Source organism: Pipistrellus kuhlii, unplaced genomic scaffold (assembly GCF_014108245.1).
Source record: "Pipistrellus kuhlii isolate mPipKuh1 unplaced genomic scaffold, mPipKuh1.p scaffold_m20_p_6, whole genome shotgun sequence".
Classification (NCBI taxonomy): Eukaryota; Metazoa; Chordata; class Mammalia; order Chiroptera; family Vespertilionidae; genus Pipistrellus; species Pipistrellus kuhlii.
Window position 1 is genome coordinate 59,097,976 of NW_023425562.1, and position 24,678 is coordinate 59,122,653.

The following is a 24,678-nucleotide window of genomic DNA, read 5'->3' on the forward strand; positions in this document are numbered from 1 at the left end:
AATCCCAGAGGGCCATGTGCTAAAAAGATCTGTGTACCTAAAATGAAGAAAAAAAGGTTATTTGAGGTTGTCCTTCTTCGTTTTTTGTTTTTTTTTCTTCAGGCTGAAGTCAGGGTTGTTTATTTGAATTCTGGCAATAACCCTGGAAATTCATTTAGGTGCCAAGGGAAACATGAGAACAGTGGACTCCAGAAAGAATGTGCTCCAAGGCACACAGGACAGCAGGCATGAACCCAAAGGAAGACACCAGGGCCTTGTCGTAGTCACAACAAATGTCTGGTGACTTTTCAAAGGGGTCATACATTGTTTGTCAGCCAATACGGACATCATTTAATCTATGTATTAGAGGGAGATCAGGTAGAAGGTGAAGGAACAAAACATCAAGCAGACTTTTATCACCTCTCTGTGGTATGCAGCCATTCTCTCATGCAGCCATTCTCTCCCCCAGGTGCTAGCAGAGCTGAGAATGGGTCTAGCACCCCTAGCACAGACTCCTTCCACATGTCAGCAAAGGGGGAAGTTGAGCCATGATGCTGTCACTATATAGACCTTAACTGATCCCACCTGAACCCTGGCAGTGGGGTGGCCCTTCAGAGTAGTCCTGAATTGAAGCAAACAGACTTCGGACTCAGGCTACCACCAGAAAGGGCATGTGGCCTCGGTGAAGGCAGCCACCAGAGGCCAACCCTCCTGGCAGCTGAGGGGATGAATGTCTTGGTCTTGAAGAGGGGAATCTGACAAGATGCCAGAGCATCCATTTCACCCTTGTACTACTGCCGCCACCCTCGGTCTCTCAAAGGCACTCACATCCCACAGCCATCTTTGTGTGACCCCAGCCTTCCCTGGAAATAGAACATGTTGCGTTGACCTTATACACACTGGGCTTGCTTCCCTGGGCATTATGTGCTGAGCCTTTAAGGCAAAAACACTGACCATAAACTAAAAATGGAACTCCCATTTGACCCAGTGATCCCACTTCTAGGACTACATCCCAAGAAACTAGAAACACCAATCAGAAAGGATGTATGCACCTCTGTGCTCATAGCAGCACAATTTACCATAGCTACGGGTAAGATGTGGAAACAGCCTAAATGCCCATCAGCAGATGAGTGGATTAAAAAACAATGTTCATCTACACAATGGAATACTATGCTGCTGTAAAAAGGAAGGAACGCCTACTATTTGCAACAGCATGGATGGACCTGGAGAGCATTATGCTAAGTGAAATAAGTCAGTTGGAGAAAGATAAATATTACATGATCTCACTTATTTGTGGAATAGAATGAACCACATAAACTGATGAACAAAAACCGATTCAGAGACAAAGAAGCATCGATCAGACCATCAAACTGTAGGTGTTTCTTTCTGCATCCAGCATGGAAAAAGAGCAGGTCTGGTTACCCAGTAGAGGAGCTGGGGATTGAGAAATAAAAGAAAGAGACCAGACATGAAGATAGAAGGAAAAAGCTGGGAGCTGAGTGGCATGCTGTCCTCCCTGATGGAGGGACAGGGACCCAGAGCCAACACAGCATGTTTATTTATATTCCCCAAGAGGGTTTCAGCAAAAACTTAGGATCAAAGGAACTTATTTGCATTCTTGAGTAGGCCTTAGCATTCTTGGTGCTTGACTAGATTTCCATGTCACAGTTACACTCCCCACACCAGGGCTGAAATGAAGGCCAAGCAGATAACACTCTTGCCTATTTGGTAAAGTATGTTCCCAGGGCGTGGCTTTGTCTGTTGCCTTGAATTCAGCTGACAATGATTAAAGAAATGCCCATGTGCCTTCCCAGGCATTGTCTACATCAAACCACATCAAAGAGTTGGGGGAAAGGGGAGAGTTCAACCAAAAGACTTGTCTGCATTCATATAAGCATAACCAATAGACACAGACTCTGAGGGGGAGAGGGGGTGAGGATGAGCAGGGAGGTGGGGGGGGGGGCGGTCACTGGGGCCTAAGGTCACATATGTAATACAGTAATCAATAAAATATATATAGAAAAATAAACAAAACTACAATTAAAAACCCCCACAAACGAACAAACAAAAAAACATTGACCATAAAACTCTTAATTAAGCCTGGGCTGGTGTAGCTCAGTGGATAGAGCATCGGTCCATGCACCAAAGGGTCATGGGTTTGATTCCCAGTCAAGGGCACATACCTAGGTTGCAGGTGTGTTCTAGAGGCAACCAACTGATGTCTCTTTTTCACATGGATGTTTCTCACTTGTCCTCCCTCCCTCCCTCCTTCCCTCCCTCCCTCCCTCCTTCTCCCCCTTCCTTCCTTCCTTCCTTCCTTCTACTCTCTTTGAAAGATCAATGGAAAAAACATCCTCAGGTGAGGATTAACAATAAATAAATACATAAACAAACAAATAATAAGAAGTTCATGTATAAACTTCAGACTGGTATGAGGTCTGGCAATTATGTTATCCTGTTTGTCCCTAAGAAATAGTTATATTAGACCAGATGTTCTGTCTTGGCAATGTCCCTGGGTATCAGTCCTACAGCCACTGCAGACACCCACAGCTTAGTTGCCAGAGTCCCCAACCTCATACTTCTTTTAAATCCACTGCATCAGATCCTGGCATGACCCACCAGCTACCGTGTTTCCCCGAAAATAAAACATCCTCCGAAAATAAGACCTACTTACAGGTTTCCTTCTGAGTGAAACATAAGGCATCCCCCCGAAAATAAGGCCCCCCCTAGGCTCTATCTCAGAATGAAAATTAGTTTACCTTACCGTATACAGGTAATAAATTTCCTTTATTTTCAATTAACAATAAATGTGTACCATATTCTTCTTCATGGAAAAGTAAGACATCCCCTGAAAATAAGACCTAGTGCATCTTTGAGAGCAAAAATTAATATAAGACACTGCCTTATTTTCGGGGAAACAGGGTAGAAGAAGTTGTAGAGGAGCCAGAGAATGGGAGACACGCCCCTGTTAATGTGAATGCGTACAAGGGAAACCAGGAGCAGGAGGCTGACCACTGGCAGAGGAAGAGGAAGAGGAAGAAGGTGATGGTGAGGGAGAGGATGGAGATAAAGGTGAGGAGGTTGAAATAGCTACAGGCAAACAGGATGGTTATTTTCACTGCTGAGGATGACTTGGCAGCCGAAAAGGAAAAGTTAAACGAGAGAGAGAGAGAGAGAGAGAGAGAGAGAGAGAGAGAGAGAGAGAGAGAGAGAGAGGTCACTTTGACCTACCTACCTATTCACCTTTCACTTGCTTCTCACAATCTAAAGTAAGTCCTCTTGGTGTGGATTCCCTCCTATTTGCTCACTGTGGGCAGGGCCACCACAGGCGGCACTCGCTCTCTACCACCTCGCCAAAACCACAATGTGAATTTGAACCGGGAAATAAAAAGAACCAAACGTTTCAAGGGCCTGCTTTTTCCCATCTTAAAGGTACTTTGGAAAAGATGTGAGGGTTTTTCTGGTATTTTTTTTTTTTTAAGAAAGAGAAACACACAGAGAGAAACGCAGATGTGAAAAAGAAACATCAATTGCTTAGCCCCAACCAGTGTTGGGGATCGAGCCTGCAATGTGTCCTTGACCAGAATCAAACTTGGGACCCTTCAGTCCATGGACTGATGCTCTATCCACTGAGCCAAACTGGCTCGGGCTTTTCTGGTGTTTTTTACACTTTATGTTTTTGATAGTCTTGCTTAATGATTTTGGGTGACCAAATATGCCTTCAGAGCAATCTCTCTCCTACTTCTGATTTTACTTGTGTTGTGAGCATGTTCATTTTAATCTCAAAAAAGGGGGGGGGGGATCTTATAAAAATAAAAGCAAAAACAAAAACAACAAATCTTATTCCAAGTATTCATTAACTTTGTGTGTGTATGTTGTGGGGATCCACTTGGAAAACCAGAATTAGCATAAAGATGATTTTAAACTGAAGACATTTGAGATTCAACAGATACAGAAAAAGCCTCCCCGAGCTTCCCTTATCTGAATAAAAGCAGCAACTTCTGAGACCTTAAATAAATCTTTGCTGTTTTAAATTTTAGCGAAGCCTCCTGATGCATTGATGCTCAGTCAACAATTCATTTGTCCTCACAACTCTGTAATGTATGTAGGGTCAAAAATAGAGAGGTAAAGTAACTCACCCAAGGCCACCTAGCCAGGAGGCATCTGTATGGCCAGCTGACAAAGCATAACTTCATTTAGGAGCAGCTTAGAATTAATTCCAATGATGTCAGAGGCCTGGATTCTAACACCCAAGAAGCCTCTTCTCTTCTCTTTTCTTTTTTTTTAAATGTATTGATTTTTTATAGAGAGAAAGGGAGAGGGATAGAGAGTTTGAAACATCAATGGGAGAGAAACATTGATCAGCTGCCTCCTGCACACCCCTTACTGGGGATGTGCCTGCAACCAAGGTACATGCCCTTGACTGAAATCAAACCCAGGACCTTTCAGTTTGAAGGCCAATGCTCTATCCACTAAACTAAACCAGTTAGGGCAGCCTCTTCTCTTTTCATTGTGATCTTCCCAAATCACAGATGAACAATCCTTTCTGTAGCTCTGGTTTTTTTCGTTTGTTTGTTTGTTTGTTTGTTTTGTTTAAAAAAACATTTTCTAACTCTGGATTTAAGAAGAAAGCACATGTTCTCTTCCCCCTTTAATTCCAGGTTAATCCCTAGCTCTGTAGAATTTCCTCACTTTCAGATGTCCTCATTCCTTGTTTTGTTCTTCTGCCTTTTTTCTTTGTTATGCCTGTATCTCTTGCTCTAAGAGAGTTTTTGAGAGGACTGCCTGTAGCAGACCAGGACACAGGTGCAATGTCATTAGCTGGTTGAAGTTCAACTATTTTGTGCAGGTCGTAAAATGAACTGCATAAAGGTGTGGACATTGCTATATTTTTCTTTAATGTCTCCAGCAAAGCACAGGAGCCCAGATGGAGTGGCTCAGAGGTTGAGAGTCGACCTATGGACCAGGGGTCACAGTTGGATTAGTTGTAGGCTGGAACCCAATGTGGGGTGTGCAGGAGGCAGCCAATCAATGATTCTTTCTCATCATTGGTGTTTCTATCTCTCTTTCTCCCTTCCTCTCTGAAATCAATAAAAATATATTTTCTAAAAAGCACAGAAAATAAACCTTGTTGAATCGCACTGCAATGACTAAGCATGTGGGGAATGAAGTCGCCAAAGTGGGGCTGGCTGTGGAGAGGCCTGGAGAAGCAGGTGTTAGGGCTCAGGTAGGGTAGAGCTCAGGTTTCACAGCTCTACCTTCATTGACATTCAACAAGTGATCACTGAGCTCACTCAGGCTCTGCACTGGGCATTCAGCTACAACCTGGACTGATTCAACAAAGATAAAGTATGAGCCTTATTTACTCAGGTATGACTGTTTCAAGTCAGTCAACTGGTTATTCCATTCAGTAAGCACAAAATGCCTTTTTGTATCTGGAAGCACCTGGGATTTAGAGAAATAAAAGTCAATAATGCTGAGGGCTTTACAGCCAAAAAAAGAAGAGAAAGAGGAAGAGGAAGAGAGGAGGAGGTGGAAGAGAGGAGGAGGAGAAGGAGGAGGAGGAGGAGGGAGAAGATAGGTAAAGTAGCAGGTAGGAAGCGGATGCAATAATTCACATGAGAAATATCAAGAGCCTGAATCTTTTACAAGATCTGGGGAAGATTCAAAGTTGAATAAACCTTTATTCCCTTCTTTACAATGTTGACAATCTGTAGCTAGAAGACTTGGCTAAGTGGCTGTGGGCACGGGTCGCCTCATATGCTCAGAGTGAAAAGGCAAAGGGCAGGAAAGATTGTGAAGCCACTATCCCAACACTGTGGAGGAACGCTCTGGAAGGCTTGGGAGCTGGAGAATTCTACTCCCTTATGTGGCGGAACTGCAAGAGTAACTTACTCTTTTCTTTAAGCAGTTACTTCCAGTCAGGTGATAGTTGCCTGGAATCAACTGAGTAGATTGGAAAAGGAAATGTGCAATCATTTTCAAATTTGCAGGTGCAAATTTGGGGGATGCTGGCAACTGTGGTGCATTGATTGATACGTACCTGCCTTTCCCAAAAACAGAGGGGTCATTTCTATCATATGCTGTAGGTGTCCTTTTGACAATTTGTCCCATTGATGGAGCAGATAAATCAACAGGCCTGCTGTAAGCAAACCAATTATTCAATTCTGTATTAGCAAAAGAACTCAAGTCATTCAAGGTTAACTTAAAATAGAACACCCTAGTAATGTGATCAGCATGGAACAAAGGCTCTGCATCAGAGAGGGGAGGACAGAGAGAAGAAGATACCATTGGCTGGCAACCCTGTGGAGACTTCCAGGAATAAGTAAGCAGCTGGCTCAGAATGCCACAGAGAGCTGGTGTCAGCTCTCCCCAAAGGGCCAGCATTCCACACAGTTATCTCCTTTGTGATTTGTCTATACAAATAGTGGTGGTAACAGTAAAAAATGTTTTCAACTGCTTGCATGTTATGATCTTTCTCTTTTCTAGAGACATACGGGTATGGGGTTTTTTATGAAGCCTAGCAAAATAACTGTGGGCCCAATGCAGAGATAAAAATACAGGAACCCTATAACAGTACACACGACATTTCTTTTTCTCTGATCTCCCCTCTTCTGGAAGTGGGCAGGGTTAGCTCACAAACATAGCTACCATGTAATATATACTATCCCCCCTAACTCCACCCTCATTGTGGTTTCCTGGGCTTTAATCTGCTCCAAAGCCTTTGATGCTTTGAAATTACTTCTGCTCCCTCTGTTGCTGCCACTATTGTTGCCATGGCTAACACTAAGATCAAGTGATACCTGGACCACATTATGCTTAAGGGAATTTCCTTCCTGCCTCAGCCAGGCCAAAGGCACTTCAGCCATTGAAGTTGCTGGTGCATTCATGCCCTTGGTAAAGAATTGATTTATGAGCCCAGGTTGCCGCCAATGAAGCAGGAAAAATTCCTTGCCCTCACCTTTGTCTTAACACTCTATTACACTTATTCAAAAGAAAATCACAATGAGACACCCTGTCTACCTATTAGGCTGGCAAGATCAAATGTCTGATAAATGACACAGAGAAACAGACAGTGCAGGTGGAATGCAAATTGATATAATTCTTTAGGAGAACAATTCGGTCATATCTACCACAATTTACATGCCCATCCCATTTGATTTAGTAAATGTATCCCTAGTTGATGCTTCAATGTGTACAAAATGGCATTTTTTTGAGGATAGTCAGTGCAGGAGTGTTTTTTGTAAGATGGGAAATAATGGCATAGTAGACACTGTAGAGACTTGCCAGATTCCCTTTGCTCACTGGCAGGCAAGATGGAAAGTTCTGTATGTACTGGCACAACTTCCCACCTCCAGCCACCTGCAATGCCCTCGAGGGCCACACTCAGTTACTGAGAACAATATATAGTGAATAACACAGCCTGCTTGGGCTGTCAAAACAGAATGTATAGCGCCAAAACCGGTTTGGCTCAGAGGATAGAGTGTCGGTCTGAGGACTGAAAGGTCCCAAGTTCATTTCCGGTCAGGAGCATGTACGTTGGTTGCGGGCACATCCAAGGCAGCAGATTGATGATTCTCTCTCATTGATGTTTCTAACTCTCTATCCCTCTCCCTTCCTCTCTGTGAAAAATCAATAAAATATATTTTTTAAAAAGAAAAAAAAAAGAAAAAACCAGAATGTATAGCTTAAAAAACAAACAACCAGGAATGAGTTTTCTCACAATTCTGCATGCTAAAGGCTAAGAGCAAGATTCTGGATGATTCAGTTTTTGGTTAGGGCTCTCTTTCCGACTTGCAGATGGCTGCCTTTCCCAAATGTCCTTTCCGGGGAAGTGTGCACTGGAGGGAGGAGAGAGAGTGTGATAGTGAGCTCTGATGTCTCTGCCTATAATGACACTAATCCTATCATGCCAGGGCCCCATCCTTATGACTTCATCTAGCCTTAATTACTGCCTTAGAGACCCCATCTCCAAATACAGTCACACTCAGGATTTTGGCTTCAACATGAGTTGGGGGTAGAAGGGGAAGGGCACAGACATTCAGTCTATAACAGTGCACAAAGCCCCCAGCTTCCCCATCCCTCAGAGTGATATTTCTGAGACAGTTTCTACAGTTTCTTCAGAGGGTGCTCAGTGTGATTGAGCCCCAGTTGCCCTAGAATATGGCTTGCTTATTAATCTATCTCATCATGGCTTTTCTCTATCCCCTCTCACCGAGCTTCCTGGAGCCACCTCCCAAGTATACGACCTGCACCCAAGACTTTGTCTCAGGGTCTGCTTTGGGAGAACTCAAACTGAGACAATATTTTGAATAATCAGTGATTTGAACCTAAAGTTATGCCCACAGGTATTCAGACCTGCAGGTTGTCCTTTATTCCTAAGTACTACGGTAGCAGTTGCTGTGTTCTGGTCCCTGTTTGTGCCAGTTCATACTGCAGCATGTGGTAGACTAGAGCGGGAGAGGTCCTGGAAATTAGCCTGCCCTATAGAGGAGGTGAGGCAGGGAACAGAAGACAGACCCCTACCTGCAGGTCCCAGGAGTCTTAGAGGGAATGCCATGTTCACCAAGCACATCGAAGACAACAGGCAAGACTGCAGTCTCCCGTGGAACTCAGAGTGTCCCCATAGGTGAATTGAATACAGTTGCTTTAAAGCCTTTGACGCAAGGCAGAGTTTGACATTTCAAAGTATGTTCTCCCTGTAAATTGTTGGAAAATTAGTTTTTGAGAGTTACAACCAAGGCCATTATAATTTTTATCATCGCTGATTAATTATTCCTGTTCTTAAATTTTATATAAGTGAAATAATTCTGTATATCATCATTTTGTACCTGGCTTTTTCTTTTCTTTCTCAATATGATGTTTGTAAGATATACTCATGTTAGTGCAGGCCTATGCATTGTAGGATGTTTAACAACACCCCATCCAATTGTAACAACAAATATGTCTCCAGACCTCTAGACTTTTTCGATTGTCCCCTGAGAGCAAAACCACCTCTGGTTAAGTACCACTGCATTCATTTATTTTAAAAATATATATTTTATTGATTTTTTTACAGAGGGGAAGAGAGAGGGATAGTTAGAAACATCGATGAGAGAGAATCATCTATCAGCTACCTCTTTTCGGCTGCATTTATTTATTTAAGAAGCATTTAAAGAGCATTCATCCTCTGCAGATAACATGCCTTGGGGCATGTGAGATCCATGTGCCAATGGGATGTGATACTTGCTTTTTCAAACTTGCTAGTCTAGTGAAGGAGGCCAACATTAAGCATGCAATTACATAATAACTCACTCTTTTGGGAAAGTTGTATTGCACAGAATATCTGAATGATCTTTTCAAGCAACTGCCAATTCAAGAATAAAACCCGTAGACATGGAAATACCAGGCTGTCAGGAGAATTATTTTTATTAGCCTTTGACATTTTTTAAAGTTTAGATTTTCTTATTTTTTGAATCTCCAAATATGACATGCTGAGAAACTGAAATTTAAATAACATTTGTAAAAGTCAGCATTTTACTGGTAGGGTAAAATGGCTGTACTTTCTTTGTCACTCATAATCTCAGCCTGCTTGTATGGCTCAGTGGTTGAGTGTTGACCCATGAACCAAGAGATCACAGTTCGATTCCCAGTCAGGGCTACATGCCCAGGTTGTGGGCTTGATTCCCAGCAGGAGGCAGCCGACTGATGCCTCTCTCTCTCTCTCTCTCTCTCTCTCTCTCTCTCTCTCTCTCTCTCTCTCTCTCTCTCTTTCTCTCCTTTCTTTAAAACTCAATAAAAACATATATATTTTTAAAAAAATAATAAGTTGAGTCTCATTGCCTCTCCTAGATACTGAAATGACCTTGAGTCTGGCTTGATCAATAGAATGCATAAAAAGTGATGCTGTGTAGTTTCCAAGCCTGAGTAATAGAGATTTAATGTCTGAGAACATGCTCATGGAAGCCCTGAGCCACGATATGCCCATCCTGTTAGAAAGAGAGGCACCACGGACAGGCCCTGGAGGAGGAGCTGCCTGTGGAGGTAAAGGCCGCGTGCAAGGGCCCTGAGGTGCCAAATATGTCACCAAAGAAGCCATTTTGGTGTTTTGTTTTGTTTTGTGTGTATTTTTAAATGTATTTTTATTGACTTCAGAGAGGAAAGGAGAGAGAGAGAGAGATAAAAACACCAATGATGAGAGAGAATCATTGATTGGCTGCCTCTTGCACACTCCTGCCTGGAGATTGAGCCCACAACCCAGGCATGTGCCTTTGACTGGAATTGAATCTGTGAGCCTTCAGTCTGCAATACTCTTTCCACTGAGCCAAACTGGCTAGGGCTAAAGAAGCCAGTTTGGATGTTCCAGATAATTGAGCCTTCAGATGACTCTGCCCAGTCACCCGTGAGTCCCCAAAGGAAACCAGCAGAACCACTCAGCTTATCCAGGTCAACCAGCAGATCCATGAGAGATAATAAAATGGTTGTTAATTTTCAGCAGCTAATTTTGGCTTGATTTGTTTTATAACAGTAGATAACCAAAATAGATTATGCCCCACTGAAGATAGAATAGAAATAGCATTGATCTGTTTCTTGTATAAATAATAGTTGTGTATACAAATATTAACCAGGAGTCTTTTGGGAGCTCGTGATACGAAGCTAACTCAAACTGCTTAGAGAAAGTGTGGACATTTTTGGCCCATGAAACCCTAGGAAGAGTTAACTCATCTAACCATGGGAGTATCAGGGATGGGCCTCCACAGTCTTGCTTGTACCAACTGTAGCTGACTGTACCCAAGTTGCACCCATCAGATTCTCTTTCTCTGGAATCTTGTATTAGAATAGAGAGGATGTTGATCAGAATGGTCATAGTATATCACATGCATAGGAGAAGCCCAGAAAGCCAGTCTGAGGGTGGGAGGGTGGAGAGCGAGACAGGAGAGACACACAGAGAGAGGCAGAGGAGAGAGGGCTGGGCCACAGAACCAGAGAAGAGAGATGGCCTCCTGTTCCAGGCTCCCTCCCTTTCTAAAACCCTCCCACATCTGGCTCCTGGTCTGTAAAATATGCCAAAATAGGTATAATGTAGGCATACATTTCCCCTAATCTCTCAAGCTAGCTCAAGTAACTTCAATAACATGCTATTAAAGAGTCAATTAATCCAGGAAAGCATAATAAAATTACACCCACACTCTCAAAAAGTTCTGCTCCACTACACTCCCTATGAGAATTTCCTTCTCATAGCCCTAAAAGCACAATGATGGCTTATTTCCCCACAGGTGAATGAGCACGTCTTCAACTACCCCGCGGGTTTCACAGAACTTGGCCCGAAGACCTGGCTGTTACACAGAGCAACGTGTTTGTGGTCCAAGATAACCTGAAATGAACAATTTAGTCCCTAATTACTCCAGGTGGAGTAGTGCAAGCTCACCAAACTGCCCCAGATTTAGAGATATGTGGCAGGAGGAGGGAGTCAGAGGAAGTCAAATATGCATGAGTAGAAACGGACTGTGACACCAATTCTGCAAGCTCCCCAGCGCCTATTTGCTGCCTGCCAGGGTTCTGAATGCTCAGCTTCCCTGTCTATACTACTGGGCCACCGGAATGTGTGGGTGTTTATAGGCAGCTTCCCACGCGATGCTATTACTAGGGAGCAGCAGCGCCCTGTCCAAAAGTATCCTCTTTCTACCAGCCTGTCAAAATTCATAAAATTCTCATTATAGAGTTTTCTTTTGGTTAACATATAATTCCAGAATCTAATTATTTTCTCCAACCTAATTCTGTTTATTGATGGAATTTGAATTATTCAGAGATCCTCACTTTCCTATCATGTAAAGTGTTAATTGCTTAGAATGGCTTCCAAAGATTTCTTGACCTGGCCCCTACTTGCCTCCTCAGCATTCAGTAGGTCTAGGATGAGACTCGGGAATTTGTATTTCTAAATAAGCTCTCTGATGATGCTCATGCTATCAACAGAGGGCAAAAACATGCTTTGAATAACATTGGTAGAGTTCCTTTCCTTCAGAGCATGTGTTTCGGTTTGTAATGATAGTTTTCTTCTTTGCTTCATTTAGTGGTTCTCAAACATTAGCCTGCATTAGTATCTTTTGGCGGGCTTGCTCAAACACAGACGATGGCAGAGCCCAGTCAGTAATGACTATTTCTAGTCTTTTTTTTTTTTTTTTGTACTTTTATAGTACATCTGTGCTTTAGCAGTGACTTTTTGAAAATTATATCTTAACCAAAAGCATAACTCAATAATGAGAATTTTTTCTTCTTCTTCTCTTTTATTGATTTCAGAGAGGAAGGGAGAGAGAAAAGGCTTGCTCTCTTTTAGCCAGAGTTGGAACACTGAAACAACGATGTGCGTAAGCATGGTGAGCTATACAAAAGAGTACTGTAGTGCCCCAGCCAAGAGCCAGCATCGCCCATGAGATATGGGAGTGAGGCCATTTCAAACCACTGAGCACCAGATGAGGCAGCGGGTGACTGCAGGTGCAGGAGTGAATTCCAGTGAGATCAGCAGAACTGCCCAGCTGAGTCCAGCCCAAATTGCTCCTCACTGAATTGTGGGCAAATCAACATCCTGGTGGAAATGTCCAGAAGCAAACTGATTTTTTTTTTTTTAATCTGAAGCTGGAGATAGAGATTTTGGAATTATTAGCACATAGGGAGTATATGAAGTTGTGAAAAGGAACAAGTTTGCCCTCAGGCAAGTTCAGAAACACCAATGAGAGGCAGAAAGTAAAATGGAAAGGAATAGGCATACAGCTCATCAGAGACCACATGAGGAATTTGCAGAAGAAAAGTATCAACAGTGACAAGAAGTGTTAGGAAAGATGGAGATGAAAAAGAGAACACTGGGTTTGGCAATTAGTAGGTCATCGGGGATTTGGCCAAAGCAATTTGAGAAGACAATAGAGGCCACAGGTCAGGTTGCAATAGGATTGTAATGAACTGAAGAGTAAGTCGAGGTAGGGAAGTAGAACATTTTGCCCAGAAGTTTGGGCTATTAGGCAAATATTGAAAGGAGGGTGGTAGCTAAATAAAACCACATGGCCAGAGAGGTGCTGAACCTTCTTTTTCCTACGTATGTATGTAAGTATGTGTCTATGTATGTATGTATGTATGTGTGTATGTATGTGTTTATTGGTTTTAGAGAGAGGAAGAAATTGGGATAGAGATAGAAACATCAATGAGAGAGAAACATTGATCGACTACCTCCTGCACACCCCACACTGGGGATCGAGCCCACAATCCAAGCATGTGTTCTGACTGGGAATCAAACTGGGGACCTCTTGGCTCATGAGTTGACGCTCAACCACTGAAACCACACTGACCTGGCCCTTTTTTTTTTTCCTTTAGGCAGGGGATTGGGGGGAGGGGAGTGTGTGGCTAGAAAATATTTAGAAAGTGTTAGGATAGAGCAGATATAGAAGTCATAATAATCATTGAGTCTTGGTTCCTGAGAAGCAGGATTTATCTTAGCCAGGAGAAAGGGCACCATAAAGAAAAAATAAATAAATTTTAAAAAGCAAAAAACAACAAAATTGAGGATAGGTGTTGTAAGGGTAAATGATAGGGGGGAAAATCCCTGTAGATATGGGGATGGAAAGTTGAGGTACCTGTGCTTGAAACTGTCTATCTCCTCTGGGGTGTCAGAGGTCAGGGAGGCAGGAGGACTGTGGCTATAGAATAATGGTGAAAGTTTGGTATAGCTCCTATGGGAGTGGAGGAGGGAGCTGACCAGGCACCAATGTGGATTAACTGGGGTGCTGAGGTCCACCTGAGGCTTGATGATCACTCACGTGGCCACTACCGGTGCAGTGTGTAAGAATTAGAAATGTGAAAACTGGCTCAATCCACGATTTTCTCCAAATTTCATTCCCTGCAACACAAACTCCTTTCTCAATTCTTCTGACTAAATGATAGGACAAAGGCAGTAATTTGAACCCCCTTTATTCATTCTCCATAACTTTTAACTGGGCATGTGGCTTCCCTAAGCAAAGATTACATTTCCAAGTTTCCCTTGCAGTTAGATGTGGCAATGGGACTAAGTTCTGACCAATGGCATATGAGTGTCAGTAAATGTCCTTAAAGGACTGGATCTGGCTATCTTTCTCTGTTCCTGTTTCTCCCTGGCTGGAATGCAGATACAATGGCTTGAACCCAAGCAATTATTTTAAATCATGAGAAAAAAAATCCACACATTTAATTGTCAAAGCAACAAGATCGAAGATATCTTAGTTCCAGATGATCATGTAGCCAATATATCAACACTAGACCAGCTGCTTCTGGACTTTATTTACATAAAGAAAAACCTTCTATTATGTTTATGTAAATTTTTTGTTATATCTAACTGAAGCTAATTCTAAAATTTTCGTACCCAGTTCTGTCTTAGAGAGCCTTCCCTGATTGATATACTGTCAATTCCAGATGCCTATGTCTTCCTTAACTGCCTGTTTAAGCATTCTCTCATCTCTTTCTCATGTTTTGTCTGATATCAGCTCTGCTTGTTTATATCTCTGACCAAAGGCTTATCATATTTGAGGTACTTCTGCTTATATTATACTTCTGATTAAGTCGCAGTAAAAAAAAAAAAAATCAATTCTTCCTCAACTATTTTTTAAAAATATCTTATTGATTTCATATAGAAAGGGAGAGGGAAAGAGAGATAGAACATCAATAATGAGAGAGAATCATTGACTGGCTGCCTCCTTCACATCTCCCAAAGGGGATCAAGCGCACAACCCAGGCATGTGCCTTTGACCGGAATCAAACCCGGGACCTCTCAGTCTGAAGGCTGATGCTCTATCCATTAAGCAAAACCAGCTAGGGCACAACTATTTTTTAATATTGCATTATTTTTACAGTGCTGTTAATAACTATTCCATCATTATCTTACACATTTGTTTGGCATTGGTTGAATACCTTCTATGTACTTTAAAGTGATGGATACCATGGAGACACAAAAGTCAGTAAAACATGGGGTATTCCATAAAAAATTTGACAATTCTGTGGAAAAGAATACAAAAGCAACTACAATAATAAAAATAGAAGTGAGGCAGCTAAATTTTGCATGCTTGGGGAAGTATGCAGTATTTAAAATCTTCTTCTCAATTCACCACTGTAAATTTTTACAGTAGAGATTTTTATTTTTAAATAATTCTTTATTGTTGAAAGTATTACATGCAACCCCCTCCCATTGACCCCTGCCAGCCCACCTCTGCCCCCTTGACTCACATTGGAATTAGAACTGAACTTTCCTGATTCCCAATATTCTAGTCATGATATCAAATTTCATACTTCATTGCTATCCCATGTTTCAGAAGCAGATCTTCTTGAGAAACAAAATCATATTTATTTGAAAGTTTAATGTATAAAAAATTAGGACTGTGAAAGAAGAAGAAGATATTATAGTTTAAGTTTACTCATTTATTTACCATACTAGAGGCCTGGTGCATGAAATTTGTGCATGGGTAAGGTCCCTAGAACTGGCCGGCAATCAGTGCTGATCAGGTTCCCTGCCTCCCCGCCTTCCCACCTCCCCACTTACCCACCTCCCTGCCTACCCACCTCCTCCTTCCCTCACTCCTTCGGGACCCCATAGTCACTGCTAGTCACCCACCATGTTCCGTGCTGTCCCCTGGTGGTCAGTGCACGTCATATTGAGCTATTGAATTCCTGTTCTGGTCAAACTCCCAAGGGGACACTTTGCATATTACCCTTTTATATATATAGATGTCAGGCCCAGAGGCATATGTTGAGATAAGTGGAAACAAATTGCTGGCGTGGCCCTGTCCTCATAGATACATAAAAATACATCTCCCATGTAAATGCTAAATAAAATGATAACTATGATTTTTAAATTTCCAAGGAGCAGTACATAGTACCCAGAGAGGATATATTGGGAGCATTATTCCTAGATGGAGAGAGCATGGATGGTCTGGGCTGGGGGAGGAAGAAGGAGGGTAGCCTAGTAATAGGGGAGAATACCAGCATCACTCCAGGAGCCAGGAGGTCACAGGATTCAATCCTGATCAGGGCACATGCCCAGATTGCAGGCTTGATCCCCAGTAGAGGGCGTGCAGAAAGCAGCTGATTGATTATTCTCACCCTTGATATTTCTATATCTCCCTCCCTCTCCTTTCCTCTCTGAAATAAATATATATATATTATTTAAACCTTCTGAGGAACATAGATGAGGCCTGAAAACTGCCCATGGCACTGACTCAGGTTCAAAATATTTTTATGGAATAATCAGGGTGAAAACCAGATTGAAGGAAATTGAAGAGTAAATGGTAAGAAAATGGAAGCACAGAGTATAGAAAACTCTTTTTGAAAAGTTGTATAGAAGAGGGGAGAGTTAGAACAAATCCTAGATAAATATGTAGGATTTGATGGAGGGTATTTTTTTTAAATGACAGACACACAAATAGAGCAAACAGGAAGTCCATAAATACACTCAACTACACATGGAAATTTAGAACATGATAAAGTTGACACCTCACATCTCTGGGGCTAAGACCTTTTGAAAAATGATATTTCAATGCCTTAAATAGCCACAGAGAAATTATAAAATTGGATTCACATCTCACATTATATAAAAGAATAAATTCCAAGTGGATATCTAAATGTGAAAATGAAGCCATATAAGTTCTATAAGAAAACATGTGTGAATTCCTTTACTTCTTGAGGGCAGGAAAAGGTATTTCTAACTGATAATATAGATGCAATAAAAGATTGCTAAATATGATTGTTTAAAAAAGAAATGTTTGCATGGCTAAAAACACAACAAGCAAACAAACATACAAAAAATATAAATGAGACAAAAACAAGTGACAAATTTGCAACATGTATTTTTATTTTTAAAATATATTTTTATTGATTTTGGAGAGGAAGGTAAGAGGGAGAGATAGAAACATTGATGATGAGAGAGAATCATTGATTGGCTGCCTCCTGCATGCTCCCGTGGGAATCGAGACTGCAACCAGGGCAGCATGTGCCCTTGAACAGAATAGAATCCAGACCCTTCAGTCCGCAGGCTGATGGTCTATGCACTGAGCCAAACTGGCTAGGGCTGTAACATGTACTTTATATATTACGTGTGTAATAAATAAGGAAATGGACATATGTATGTGGATGTAAAGAACCAGTTGAGAGGGAACAATTAGCTGGAGAAGGGAAGGGAAGATCACTAGTATGAGTGTTCTGTGAAAGTGCTGGGACAGAGGACAGGGCATAGACAGACACAGGAACTGCCAGCAACTTGTGTGTGAAATGGAGGGAAAGAGGCTCAGGTGGTAGAATCTGGATGGGGTTGGATATTTGATGTCATCAGGAAGCAAGTTAGCAGCCAAGAGGGAGAGGAGGAAATGTGAAATAATCCTGATGGAGGAGAAAAGCCTGCACCGACCAGAGAAATGCCACCGAAAGACCAGAGCCTGTTGAGTGAGTGTAGTTGGTGAGGGTGAATGACAAAGGAGCCTTTGTGGCTCCATGGGTGACTTTTCCCTGGCAGTCCTTGAAAACGGAGTTACTTGACTTTCTATTGTCTTCTCATTTAACTCTATCTTTGTGGGAACATTTTTCCTACAGATCTAAGAGGAGGGAATAAATGAAGGAACTGTCAGCAAGAAGTAGTTGAATTTATATTACAAATATTATGTCCAGCCCTAACTGGTGTGGCTCAGTGGATAGAGCATCGGCCTGCAGACTGAATGGTCCTGGGTTAGATTCCGGTCAAGGGCATGTACCTTGGTTGCAGGCACTTTCCCAGTGGGAGGTGTGCAGGAGGTAGCGAATTGATGTTTCTCTCTCACCGACGTTTCTAACTCTCTATCCCTCTCCCTTCCTCTCTGTAAATAAATAAATAAATAAATAAATAAATAAAATAAAATATACTTTTTAAAAATTATGTCCAACTCATTAAGTGTGTCAAGTAAAACAGTGGGCAATGTTAGACACTGAATGAGACAAAGAAACTCAGATAATTTTGAGAAATTTTAGGGACTACTATTAGAAGGCTAGTATTAAATGTATCTAATCACCTTCATTCAAGGCATATTCTCACTGCCTTTTGTAACCCAGTTGGGTGAGTAAACCCTTGCTCCCAGTTCAAAGTCCTACTGCTTCTTAATGCTATTAATATCTGAGATGATTCTCTGAAGGCTGATAGATGGGTGTGTCTGCCTCTCAACTGATTGACTGTGGGTGTGTTAGACATCTAAGCATTTGCAATTTGCTGGTTTCTTCCCTGCCCTTTACCCTCTGCTCCATGCAGTTGGTAGATTAAATATACTAAGTTTTCTATTTGAAAACCTCTTAGTGTCCAGGGCTGATGGGAATGGCCCTTAGTTAAATGTTGGAGCATAGAGTGCAGTTAGAGCTTAGGTTTCATGCTATGAGAAAGAATGTGGACATAGTAAGTTCTTTTTTTCAAAGGGGAAAAGTGATTAGGACCTTGGGATTTTTAATCAGAGCAGAATACTGGCTCATTCCCCATGGAAAAGGTGAGATAATCTGCAATGACAAAGTAATTAAAAAAAAAAAAAAAAAAAGCCAGTCTTCTGGAGTTCAGATGAAGAAAATGTCTGCTCAGTGAGGTGCCTGGAAAGTGCACGCCTGCATCTAAGTACTGCCAGAGCACAGCTGTGTGGATCCATAGGGACTCAAGTGAGAAGAGAGAAATGTTGCCCCACAGCTTTCAGTACCCGGGACTAAAACCGGACAACCAATGGGTCCTGGCTACCTGTCACTACTTGAGCCAATTCAGCAGAGACAGGGTTGAATCATATATGAGCGTTTATTCCAATAATGCCAACAGTCTGGGAGAGCAGCAGGTCATCCACTAAAACCTGCTCTTCAGCCCACCCTAAACCAGCTGCTTATATAGGATAGGACAAGGATTACATGGGGAAGTAGGGATTACCATTCCCAGATCCCAAGTCCTGTGGGCATACAACTCTGTCAGGTTAGAATGTCCTTTCTTTAACCAACACAAGACAATTATGGTTAACAGAGCATGATTACTACTTCTCATAACCATATCTAGTCCCCAATATTCTATTTTGCTCCTAACAGGATGATGTCCAACCAACTAAACCACGTTGGCCAGGGCTGTAAAGAATTTTAATGAGTTTGAGTTAAATAGGAGATACACTTGGAAGCAAGATCTCAGCAGACCTAGCAAAATGCTTCCAAAAATGACAGTTTGCAGTTTCTTTTGGAATTAGGGAGAGGATGTAAGAAAGATGATGGTGGGAGAAAACAAGGCAGTGATTGGATTACAGAATAGTTTTGAGGGTGATCAGCTTCAGAAGAGGGGGTCTAAAAAGAGGCATTTCAAAGATGTGTTAATCCTGATGCACAAAAATGGTGGACAAGACTTGCTTAAGGCAAAGATAAGCCTTTTACTAAATAAGTTATATGTCTGGGGAGGGATTATCCACCATGACCTGCCCAGTGAGGAGTTTATTATCAGTAACCTTTCCATAGAACACCATTTTCATCCACAAGAGGGAACCCGGAAAAAGCTTGAGATTTCCTTGCAATTGGAAAGGAGGTTGTCAGCCTGGATTCTGTTTATGTGGGACAGATGAACCAGGAAGTTCTAGAGTCCTCAGAGGCCTAGGAGGGTCTGTAGCTCTCCTGGGCAATCCATTCACACCCCCTGACTCAAAGTGGACAGGGGTGTGCAGGCAGGTGCTTCTAGGCATAATTCCCAATGACCCAACTTCGAATTCACTGCCCATATGGAAAGCTGATGCGAAGGTATTTTCATTCTGAAAAGAGTGCATTTCTAATGCTGGAACTTCAAGTACTAAGTTTGATGGAGACCCCTTGAGGCAGAATGTTCTATTTTCTGTTTTTCAAATGACCTAATAGGTAGCCTCCCACTTCACTGTCCTGAGAGGTTGACTCTGCCCTTTGGAACTTCAGAAACACCTGGCTCATTGTTGTCCTTGGATTTCTGATGGCTTTCGGTCAGCTCCAAGGACTTACTGATAATGGGTACTTATAATTTAACTTTATCAGTGGACAGTAGGCAATCGCTTCTCTTGGAGAACGGGGAGTGAGCTATGATAGTCACGGTGATAGGAAAGGCAAAGTATGTTCACACACGCTCAGGTGCTTGGGGGAGATTAGTTTTATGACCTCCTTTTTATAAAACAAGAACAGCTGGAAATGTGAGGCTGCTGACTCCTGGAGTGTCACCGCAGACATGCAGCGAGCACTCCACCTTCCTAATGAGTCTGTCAGGCCATCGACAACAAAGGAGCGAGCCAAACGTAAAATAATAAGCCCAATGAAAGGCATGTCTTCACATTTTCATTTTCTACATCAATCGGGGTGGAGCAGTGGAGCTTTGTAGTTACACAGTTCTCTTCATGTATGCTTTTGTTAATCATTTTTCCCTCTCCAAGCCTTTACACAAGCCACTTTAGCAACTAGGCACTCTGACGTGCAGTTTTTATAGCACACAGGAGGGATGCTTCTAAATCACAGAGATTTGGGTTGCAGATATCGAGTGCGGGGCTGTGTCTGTTCTATTTTAATAAAATTTAAAAAATAATTTATGACTTCAACATTTTAGAATTAAAACTTCTTTTCAATTTTTAAAAATTAAAGGTTACACTGAAACCGGTTTGGCTCAGTGGATAGAGCGTAGGCCTGTGGACTGAGGGGTCCCGGCTTGGATTCCAGTGAAGGGCATGTACGTTGGTTGCGGGCACATCCCCAGTAGGGGGTGTGCAGGAGGCAGCTGATCAATGTTTCTCTCTCATTGATGTTTCTATCTCTCTATCCCTCTCCTTTCCTCTCTGTAAAAAAATCAATAAAATATATTTTTTAGAAATTAAAAGTTACCTTCAAATTATTTTCTAATGCTAAGATTGTAACCAGATGGCGCCCAGGCCTGAAGTGTCTGCCTTGGGTCCAGCAGTAGGGTGTGGATTCTTGACTGTGCAGGAAAGATTTCAACACAAGTCCAGGTGATTTTGAGAGCACGTTTACTGTAGCTGGGGACAGTGAAACGAGGGAAGGGCTTAGAATAGAAAAATCAACAGGAGACAGCGTAGGTAGGGCTGCTTTAGCTTTTAAAAAAACTTTATAGGAAAGAAGTGGGCCACGTGGGCTGCATGAACTCACTGAGAAATAAAATTGCATTGACAGAAGGGAGCCAAGACGGGACTGCTGCGAGCTCACTTCAAAGTCAGAGGAAAAGGGCTCTGGGAGACAGGTTCAGGCAGTTAACCCAAGCTGAGCTGCTACTGCTCACAGCTCCCCTGGTTGCAAGTCTTGTGTGGACCCTTAGAGTTTAGAAGAAAGAGAGCAGAAATACATGTCTAAAGGAGAAAAACGTGGGTGCGCTCTGGAAAGAGAGCCCCTGTGTCCTTTGTCTTGAGGCTCTTTATCTTCCATTAGCCAATGGAAATCCTAGGGGAGGTCTTTGGGGAGGGTCTTAACAGAATATTCATTAGTTTTCCAGGTATGTCCTTCAATATGTTGATTAATCTAAACATGCATAAACAGGGGTCAGGATTCTTTTCTGATTAGCATTTTTTGTTTTGTTTTGCTTGTTCTTGTTTAGAAACAGGAGCAATCAGGGTGTTGCAATGGTTAGTTTCATTTTTATTTATTTATTTATTTATTTATTTATTTATTTATTTATTTAAAATATGTTTTTATTGATTTTTAGATAAAGAAGAAGGGAGAGAGAGAAACATTAATATACCCCCGCTCCACATGCACCCCAGGTATGTACCTGACCGGGAATCCAACCAGCCACCTTTCAGTGCATGGGCGATACTCAACCAACTGAACTACACTGGCCAGGGCTGGTTAATTTTTTCTTTCTTTTCTTTTCTTTTCTTTCTTTCTTTCTTTTTTTAATATATTGTTATTGATTTTAGAGAGGAAGAGAGAGGGAGAGAGAGAAAGAAACACCAATAATGCGAGAGAATCATTGATTATCTGCCTCCTGCACACCCCCTATTGGGCATTGAACCTATACTCGGGCATGCACGCTGACCCAGGATCAAACCATGACTTCCTGGTTAATAGGTCAACACGTCTGAGCCACTCCAGCAAGGCTGGTTAGTTTCATTTTTATTTTTTTTAAGTTGCCAGTTCAATTTTTTTTTAAAATATATTTTATTGATTTTTTACAGAGAGGAAGAGAGAGGGATAGAGAGTTAGAAACATCGATGAGAGAGAGTCATCGATCAGCCGCCTCTTGCACACCCCCTACTGGGGATGTGCCCATAACCAAGGTACATGCCCTTTACCGGAATCGAGCCTGGGACCTTTCAGTCCACAGGCTGACGCTCTATCCACTGAGCCAAACCAGTTTTGGCTAGTTTCATTTTTAAAGAACATCCTGGACTGTCCTGGAATGTGTAATCCATTTGTTCCTAAGTGTCCTTGGTTAAGAAAGATAAATTAGCTGGCTGTAAATTGCTCAAATTGTTTGGCTTTGTTTAATTTTGTCTCCATTTCCCTTGTTCCAATTTTCAAGGAACTTTCCTAGCTTCTTATAATCCTGACTGAGGAATAGTAACTGTGATTCCTTTTAGGGTAATACCCTGTTTCCTCGAAAATAAGACAGTGTCTTATATTAATTTTTGCTCCCAAAGATGCGCTAGGTCTTATTTTCAGGGAATGTCTTATTTTTCCATGAAGAAGAATATGGTACACATTTATTGTTAAATGAAAATAAAGGAAATTTATTACCTGTTTATGGTACAGTAGTACAGTAGTTGTCAACACAAACCAGACAAACTGTGAATCCTACAGTATCAAGAATTTATTCGTTTATTCAATGACAATCATGTCATCATCTTCTGGAACATCATCATAACAATCCAATTCCTGAATTTCCTGGTGAATTTCTTGTGACTCCATTTCTTTCAGAATCAGTGGACCAAATCTCTCATGTTTAGCAATAGCATTCTGAGACAGAACCTAGGGGGGGGGGCTTATTTTTAGGGGGATGCCTTATATTTCACTCAGAAGGAAATCTGTAAGTAGGTCTTATTTTCGAAGAATGTCTTATTTTCAGGGAAACACGGTAGCATGTTTTGTAAGAGCAGAGGAGGGGCCCAGAAGCAAGGAGCTCCTGGCTGCAGAGCCACCTCTGACCATCTCCTCCTCCAAGTCCTGAGCCTGGGTTTCACACCGCTCCCTGCAGCATCTATTTATTACAGTGACAACAGCTGTCATGTCAACACATCATCTTAAAAATTATTTGGAATGGCTTCACTCCTGGGGACTGTGCTCAAAGGGTGGGGCTGCTTCCTTGCCCCACTCCCTCTATCCCATGCTTCTCTCATGGGCATGTCTAGCCATGTTTGTGGCGTGAAGATCCAGTTGGGTGCACAGGAGGGTTTTCGGAATCAACCCTCCCTCTGCCTCTCCCCTTAACCTCTCAGGCACTGCCAATTCCTCACCCACCTTACACCCCCAAACCCTCCTCACTGAAGGTCCCCTTTATCCATTGGGCTCTGAAATCTGGCCTCTGTCTCCATTCTCCAAAGTCTTCAGTGGCTTTCTTGGAAAACCCAGGCTGCAGGCCACACTCTCTCCTCCACATGGGCCACCATCCTCTCCAGCTTGGCCCTCTTTCCATTCCTCTGACTGCAAAGTGTTATTGTTCCTTCTCTTTCCATTATACTAATTGTGGGGTTCTTTGAGCTTTCTGCTATTTTCTTTTTCTACATGCTTTGTCACGGCCTTCAGTACCTATGGGACACCGGTCCCAAGGTCACCTCCAAAGAAAGTGGCCAAGAACAATAGAGGGTGGAAAGCCTCTCCCTTCACTTCCTCTTCTCAGTCATCTCAGTGGGCAGAGCTATCTCAGCCCTCAGCTGCTCAGGCCCCATCCTGTTCCACCTAACGTCTGAATTGGTTGTGAGGTGACCCTGCAATTCACATTTGATGTGTGGAACACAGGCTGGGGCCTGCACACAGCAGCCTGTGGCCTCCTAGGAAACTATATACATACATACATACATACATACATACATATATATATATATGTGTGTGTGTATGTAAACTATATACATATATATGTATATTATATATATATATATATATATATATATATATATATATATATATATATACAGTTTATATATTTTAATGTGTGTTTCATCAGCACTTATGAGCTCGGTCACAAGTTACCTACATTCTCAGTGCCTTCGTTTCCTCATCTGTAAAATGGACATAATAATAGTACATTACTCACAGCATTGCTATAAAGATTAAATGAGGAAATCCAGGTCTTTAATCCCCTTAGCACAGTAGAGAGCACTCTACCAACTTAGCTATCATTAGCATATTATAATTGTTTTGTATTGGCCAAGGGTCTAGCAAATTAGGGCTCATGGGCAAAATCCATCCCACAGACTGTTTTTGTATGACCTGCAAGACAAGCTGGATTTTTATATTTTTTTAAATGTGTTTTTTAAAAGAAGAAGAAGTGACAAAGACTGAATGCAGCCCACAAAGCTTTAAAAATTTACTATCTGGTCTTTCACAGAAATAAAGTTGCCATGCCAGCTCTGAGGAATCCAAGCACCTGCTATAAGGACACGCATGTACTCCTGTGGAGAGGCCAGTATGGAGAGGAACTGAGGCCTCCCACCCATAGCCAACACACATGTGCTAGTTATGAGTGCATTACTTTGAAAGTAATCTCCAACTCCTACCCAAGTGGCCAGA